Source organism: Castanea sativa, chromosome 8 (genome assembly GCF_040712315.1).
Source record: "Castanea sativa cultivar Marrone di Chiusa Pesio chromosome 8, ASM4071231v1".
Lineage (NCBI taxonomy): Eukaryota > Viridiplantae > Streptophyta > Magnoliopsida > Fagales > Fagaceae > Castanea > Castanea sativa.
The window spans coordinates 49,431,320-49,439,713 of NC_134020.1; the positions used below are offsets into that span (position 1 = coordinate 49,431,320).

The 8,394-nt window shown below is 37.2% G+C and overlaps 1 pseudogene; it reads right to left on the minus strand.

Moving 5' to 3' along the window:
• Nucleotides 1–5,347: 5,347 nt before the first annotated feature.
• Nucleotides 5,348–6,960, minus strand: LOC142606792 (uncharacterized; annotated as a pseudogene).
• Between the last annotated feature and the right edge of the window lie 1,434 nt (nucleotides 6,961–8,394).

Consider the following 8,394-nt stretch of genomic DNA (forward strand, 5'->3'; position numbering starts at 1 on the left):
GGAGTTTTTCATCCCAGATTCTTACAATTCCTTTCTTATGGCAATTTTTTTCGTACTTAAAAGAGGTAGCAATTTCTAAATCACCCTCTTGTTGGGATTTAATAGGTATAGTTTGTAACTTCTTTGATACTTAGTTGAGGCATAGAGTGCTCAAGAGCCCCTGGGTTATTTTTAAAGAACTCCACTCTAATTGATTCCGTTTAATCAACAAATTGTAGATTTTCCTGGTTTATTTCTTTCTTATGCTGCAATATTGCTGGATGCTCTTCTACTTCTTTTTTTTTTGGAATTATTTTGTATGTTTAAGTATTGTCAAGGCTTGTTGTCTGTTCTGGGTCAAGTGATCTTTTTCCATCTAGGCTTATGGAAAAAGGGGACTAAGCCTACATTACATTCATCAGATAGCATTTTGTGTGCTAAATTGTGCGAATGTGCTTCCTAATGATATTTCCACTGAATATCCTGGTTATGCCGGTCTTCTTGGGAAGATTTTAGAAACTGCAGGAGTTTCTTTATCTCAGCCTAATTGCTAATTTGAAACAGTGGGAAATTGATACAAATTATGATTAGATTGCGATCTGTTCTTCCTTATTATGCTTCAATTTCTTTGGTACTTCATTTAGAATGAAAGTGATTGAGAATTTTGTGAGCATGCTTTCATTTTATATTTACTTAAATTATTGACCTTAAAAAGATTGGAGTCAATCCAGAAAGACTTATTAGGTATTGAATTGAGTAAGTTTGTTCTTTGATGTGATCAAGCTGTGCAGTGATTCTGTTAGGTTTTCAAGCTGCAGACCTTGCTGCTGTTATAGGGTTTTGGTTAAAGGCACTTCCTTCCATAATTATCCAGTAGAGAGAGTAAAGAAAGTATGGCTCTTTCTTATTATATGCTTGAGTCTTTCTCCCCCTCTCTCCATTGACCATCTCTTGAACCAATGACTTGATACTTGCTACAAATTTTCAAGCCAGAAAGCTATTAAGTAATCTTTTATTTTCTTTTTATTTTGACCTTTTCTAATTGTTATGTGCTTTGTATAGGATTTCTTTTTGTCAAAATATTTTCTTAGTTTTAGTGAGAAATTAAAATTTGGTTATACAACTTTAGTAAGGTCTTGTTTGGTAGTTGAGAAAATTTATGGCAAGATAAGTTAGAATAACATTTTCCATTTTTTTCCATTCTTACGCCCAATGGATTTTTGTTCCTTAGGCCGGATTTTTGTTCCACTCTACTCCTAATAGTTTAAGATAAGCACCAATGATTATCTATAATTTTATTTGAATAATGACTTGAATCTGTTTTTATTGCAGTTTGTTTAGTATGGATGGGGACTTTGCACCAATGGAGGTTGTGAAGACTTTGACTGGAAAAACCATAACCTTGGAGGTTCAAAGCTCAGACACTATTGACAATGTGAAGGCTAAGATACAAGATAAGGAACGTTTCCCACCAAACCAACAATGGCTTATCTTTGTAGGAAAGCAACTTGAAGATGGAAGGAGTCTTGCCATTGTTTCTATGTTGGTGCTTTTGGGTTTTTGTCTATCTATTATCAGTTTACTTGCTATTGTTTAATGGCTCCTAATATGTTCTAAACTTGCTTTAATAGTATTGTTTGGTTATGGTCGTGGTATCTTAAACTCGTTGAATGGCCTTATATCGGTCATTTTATTAAGTAATTTGAATAAAGTTTATTCTTTCGTGTATCATTTTATTGTTCTTTATTATTTAGTTTTTGTTGGTTTAGACTTTAGAATTTCATCTTTGTTTGTCATGTGTGATTAGCTCAGTTCTGCCTACCAACAATACAAAAAAAATGGTATTACATAAAAGAAGTTTGGGCGGCTTCACTTATGGTCCGCACAAAAAAATTTTCATAATGTTAATGGTATTTTCAACCACACCAAAAATACTAATTGTCACAAAAATAATAGTCACCATAATCAGTTATGATCCGCACATATCGATGCTGTGATACTGTCATGAACCTCTTTCATCTCAGGTTCGTCCAAGATTGAGATCATATGTGCCACGGGATCATAATGGCCACTCTCACTAGGTCCAGATGTGCCCCCTGTAGATCTGAAACGTTCGACGTCATTGTTTATCTCATGTGCTCTAATGAAATTGTGAAGAACCATTGTAGCAACAATGATGTACGATTGAGTGTGTATATGAAATTGTGGCATACTTCTCAAAATTTTCCACTTATTCTTCCAAACTCCAAAAGTTCGTTCTATGACCGAACGGAGTGATGAATGGAGATAATTAAATCTCTCCTCTGGACGATGCAGCACCTCATGAGGCTGAAATTTGGGGATGTGGTACCTCTCCCCCTTATATGGTGCAAGGAACCCTTTCTTCATAGGGTACCCTGAGTCAACTAGATAATACTTTCCTGCAAATGAACACGTTTAATACATTAGCATTTTCACTACATTAATACATACTTTAATACTGTAATTAAATTACATATTTACAAACCAGCTGGAGCTTTTGGGAAGTTGTAACTCTCATTGTTGAGGCAGCTAAAAAAAATCCTCGTGTCATGCGTTGACCCTTCCCATCCAACACATGCGAATGTGAACTTCATGTCAAAGTCACATGCGTACATGCAATTTGTTGTGGTGATCCCCTTCCTGCCATAGTACGGGTGTTGCTCATCAACTGGTACGACCACGGGGACGTGGACCCCATCAATTGCACCAATGCAACCCTAACCATGGCCACAAAAATTAATCCATGTGAAATGAAATACGTGGTATGAACATAAAGATAATTTTAATAAAATAAAGTCAAGATACGAAATTCACAAAGTACCTTGAAATGTGGCCAATATCGACTTGAATGCTGAATATGCTTTGGCACGTCCCGAAATGTACGATCAGCAGGCTTGATAATGTCCGCTGCCATAACAGTGGCTAACAATGTAACTACCTTAACCAAGTGTCGATGCACTGTCTCACCTGAGTGTTGAAATCTATCCTGTACTAATCTGTTACCCTCAGCATGACCAAGTACCACCAATGTCATTACTAGAGACTCTTCCAAGCAAACTCTTCTGGTACCGTTATATCCATACTAGCGCAATGTATTACACAATTTTCGAAACACATGGCTTGACATTCTAAAATGTCTTCGACATTTCTCAGGATTTCCAATTAATGTATACAATACCCATTCATACCCTGTTAGTATATTCGTATGCAATGGTACTTTGGTCATATAGGTCTCCACGTAAACTGCACATGCGCACTCGGCTAGATATGTTGCGAGTACAATGTCGTCGCTCATGTCGAAGTCATTGTCCCTGCATATTTTACCGACTTTAATTGCATGTACAAATACTAAAATTTTTTTTTTAAACATTATTGAAACTTTATTACTACTAGGGTCAAACTATGGTGGTACCAATTAATTAACAATCCAAATCGTATCCAAGATTTATACAAATTGAATATTCACATCTACAGAGGAAACTACAGAAACTCACTGGTACTGGGAATCAGATGAGTCGTTTAGCAAATCCATCCTAATGATATACCCTGAGACTGCTTTACAGCTAGTGAACAATGGTCTAAAAGATATCGAGCTTAAAATTCAGAGCCTTGAAATTTGGAAGAATTATTGGTGCAGATATCAAGCTTAAACTCCCTTTACATTTCCAAAATCAACGTTGCTGCATAAATGAAGGTTCTTTATTGGTGTAGATAGAAGTTAGAAGAATTATTTAAATACTTTGAAATATTACATATAAACAAAATGACTCATACATGTATGTGCAATTGTTAAAATTTTCATTTATTTTTTAGTCAACAAACCCACAAATTCCACACCTTAACAAGTTCAACATAGAAATACCACCAGACATTTGCACATTTTTTTAATCGATTTTCAATTCACAGAATAGCTCCATTAGGACCACTTCCTCCAAACTCAGATCCAAATTATACACACCTATGTATATATTAAAAAGATACAAAATTTAGGCAAATCTCATTTCCAAAATGGGCTATATGTATTAAAAAAAAAATCAAAATTTAAACAAATCCCACAAATCAACTAAAATTTAGAAAAATAAAGAAACTCTAGTAAATTTCTTACTTAATAAATACAAGACAAGACAAGAATCACATAGAAAGGGGTGTTGCCTATATCAATTAGTGTTGCCTTATGCTCTTCGTTACCTTAAGCTCCATTTGGTGTGTTTATTACCTTACCAATTAAAAGAACTCCAAAAAGAACAGGACAACAAAACCCATCTCTTTTAATGCAAAATCAAACAAACAAAGACTTTGGCATAACTAGAGTTTAAAAAAGAAGATAAATAAGCCAGAATCTTTTTTTTTTTCCCTTTACTTTACATTTTAGTAGGCCTACAAGAAATAAGTACATATTGCAAGAATATGGTCAGGTTTTACTTGACTAACAAAAGCGAATATGCCCTTATCTTTAAAAGGGTTCATTTGCTCCACTCACTGTCTACTAAAGAAACTGTAGAAAATTTTACAGTGTGTAGGTGGCTCTAAGAATCAACCGGGAGGTCAGTACTTACACTCCTGCTGCATTAATTCTTCTCATTTGATAGCAATTTAAAAAACACCTACAAATCTTATCCCCTTCTATAACCACCATGTAACACACTAGCTCTTTCGAAAAAATTAATAGATTTCTTGATCTAACCCCCCCAAAATTAATAGACGTATTGCACACTATTCTATAAATACTTATAAAAATATGAAGAGGGTATCCAAGCAAGCCCATTATTATCACACTCAAAATCATGCCTAAAGATATATCATAAACAAAATTAAAAAAAGAAAAATATGAGTAGAGCTGTTAGGTAAAAGAAACCTACATACCTTCCATGTGGTGAAGAGTTATATAGTTATGGGAAGGATCAAGCTTTGAGGACTTAACTATGCCAAAAAAAAAATGTCTAAAAGGTTATTAATATTAGAACATATGAAAAAATAAAAAACAAAAAACTATAGAGTGTTTTACAAGGAAGTATTAAACAAAACACAACATTATCTATTGTCAAGACCTGCCATACTTTAAACAAAAACCTTAAAAAAAGAAAAAGAAAAAGTTTTACTAGTTTCAAAACTCACCAGTAAAAAAGAAAATACAACAAGCAAAGGAACAAGTAAGCATAATAAAAGGGAAGAGGTAAGCATACACTACACATGACAATTAATTGGTAACCATTGTCTTACATACACACCCATGGTAAGCAGTAGTTTCTACCAATAAAAACAAAAGAAAGAAAACATAGCGCAACAAGTACAACACTTAAAAAACGATTACTACACCAATCCTATTGAGACAATCCCATTTCCTTCACTAAAAATGAAATTCAGGGTGCCTTTGGTACTCATTTTGTAGCCACTTCAGCTGGATGTCCTTGTCATTACAAAGTGCTGCAAACATGTGCCTACCCTTCTCTTTTTCCATGAAGTAGACGGTGCTGAACAGATGAAGGTAATGACCCGAGTGCACCCCGGGAGGACTTAACACCATGTCCAAAATTGCTTTAACTTGAGTAGTTGCTGTGGAAGCAAGTGGTGTACGGGTGCTTACACTTCTACTTTCAAGGAAAAACTCTGAGATGCTCTTCAATGAATCGGACATCTCTTGCGCAACTGAACGCTTTTTTTTTAATTTCTTGCAAATTGGCTTGAAAAGGTGGACACTAGTTGCCAAGCCTTTCCCCTTAGTCATTGTCGGTTCTGCCCTCGAAAATGATGGACCTTCAACCTCCATTGCATCAACATTCACAAAGGGTTCACATTGGGGGTCAACAAATTTTGTGCTATCAGCGGAGTCCCCAGACCCTTCAGTGGTTGCCTTTGGAATTTGAGCACTTGTGCAGAAGGCATTTTTCCCCGTTGCAATCGTGCCTCCATACATGATGTTCATCAACTCACGATTCGGCAAACGTTTATTTTTAAAGGTTTTTGCAGTGGGACATGCCTACATGTGGAGAAATAGTAGTTAGAACACAATAATATAGTTGTAAACAGTAAAGTTTTTCACAATCATCTAAAGTGAATTAACCGCAATCTTTCGGGTCCACCACTCATCACTAGCCTGAAGCAGCCCAGTGCCAGCATCATAACCCAACCCAGTCTAATTTTCAAAACATTCGTTATACTGCCTCCACCCTTTTTTCAGATGATCCCATTTGTTTTTAATCTGAAGGTAAGTCACCACTTTTCCTATGTTACCCAACTCAGATATCACTGCATCAACCAATTTTGGTAAAAAATCCTCCGTTCCTCTGGCCTTGTAGGACTTGAGCAGCACAGAACTCACAAAAAGCTTGTAGTTCCTTAAGGTCTTTCCAGTCAGCTCTCGGATCATTACTACCACCATCCTTCAATTTCTCTTTAACCATTTTGGCTATAACTTCCTTCTATACTCATTGAGGCATTTGAACAAACAGTTTGTGTGCATATGATATAATTAGTTAGGCATGATAGCCATGAAAAATGCAAAGTGAAATCACATACATCCAAATACAACAGAGGCAGGAAGAGAATTTACATGTGGTATTAGATGAAGGATCAAGAAACCCACAATATAACCACACACAAAAGAATCACACGGGGACGATGAACACAAACACCACACACAACCATTGAACACAAAAAAAAAACCACAGATTGATCTCAGCCTCATGGATCACAATATAACCACACCAACACATGAGAGAGCATGAGGAGTTAGACACAACTTACCTGTGAATGCAGAGACCCACAGTGGCGGCAACGATGTCCCAAGTGGAGAGAAGGTTCGCTCGCACATAGGAAGAACAAAGGGGGTTTTTTTGAGGTGTTTCGCGTAATGGGTTTTCTATGGTGTGTGCTCTGTTTTGATGGTTTTGTGTAAAATGGTGGGTAGGTGCAATTCATTGAAGATGATTCGGACGGAGCATTGAAGAGCTTTGAAGCCATTACTGACACGATAGTTGGGAGAAAAGAAGAAAGCTGAAGAAGAGAAAAATATTCGTTGAACAGAGAAGCAGAAAACTCCACACCGTTTTGATCAGATGCTGTGCTTGTGCAATGGAAAAAAAACAGTTGTGCGCACCGTCTCGCTTGTGAACATATAACACGCACGCATTGGACATTTTTTAATGAAACGGTGCGTCTCATGTTTCGACTCTTTCAAATGATTTTTGCTGGCTTTGAAGGTGTCCATGAACAGTAGAGCACACGCGTTTTTTGTTTAATGAAACGGTGCGTTGGATTTGTTTCAGCTCCTTTCATCCCGCGTTTATCTCAGCGTTTTTGTTCTACTGTACAGCGTGGGTCCAACAATTCACAAACGCAAAACGCACAGACGCAACATTTTAATTTGGATCCAAACGGGCACTAAATGGATAGAAAAACCATTAAGCTCAAACGGCAGGAATAATGGATCATAGGTTTATAAAACAAACAAATGAACTTTGAAGAAGCAAACAGGCCTAAAAGAGCCGGGAGGGAGAGAAGTAGCAAACTCATAGGCAGTATATGATGTACAATAGTGAAAATGGACCACAATAGGCCCAAAGTAATGCAAGTAAAGAAAGTAAGGGGTTGATGGAAAGTCCATAAGCTCCAAGGATGAAGGATGGAGTAATTGGGCTAGGGAAGCCCCAAGGAGTTATTAAAAGCCCATGGAAACATAGAATTAGAAAGGGTCGAGGAAGCCCAAGGAAAGTAAATGGGTTAAGGATGCCCAAAAGGAAATAAATGGGACACAGGAGCCCACAAGTAACGTAGTAAAAGGCCCAATGATCATTTTAAGTCATTAAAAGAAGAATAAGTAGCAAACCCAAAGAGGTCCAATAAGCTTTGGTCAAATAACATCACAACCAAAATAGCAGAGTAATGCGGTAGGAAACGGTAGCAAGACTATAGGAAAGAGCAAAAGAGTGGCCCGAGGGAAGGAAAGCCCACAATCAAGCAAAACCTGACCCCTAAAAGGAGCAAGCCATAAAGGATGGGAAATCAGAAAACAACTCATGCCATAAGAAGTTAAAGATGGATGGCAGAATGTGTAGACAAGCCTTCAGACTGCAGCGAACGCATGAGTAGCAGGCAGGTTTTGGACGAACACAGAAGGGAAGCACACGTAAGGCCTAGACATCACTAGCCTGTACCTAGTTAATACAAAAAATGGTGGGTCATGGGTCAAAGGTAAGAAGGCATGGTTTGGCGGTAGGGAGAGGGGAAAACCAATTTTGCGGTTCTTACTCAAGCTCTTTTGGGGGAAATGTCCTGCTAGGATGACATACCGCCCAAAAGAAGCAAGGATAAGTTGGAACCACTAGGTACATGCTATGAGGGATGGAGAGAGAAAGCACCCACGCTGTAGCAGGCAAGAATGTCACGGTAAGCAAA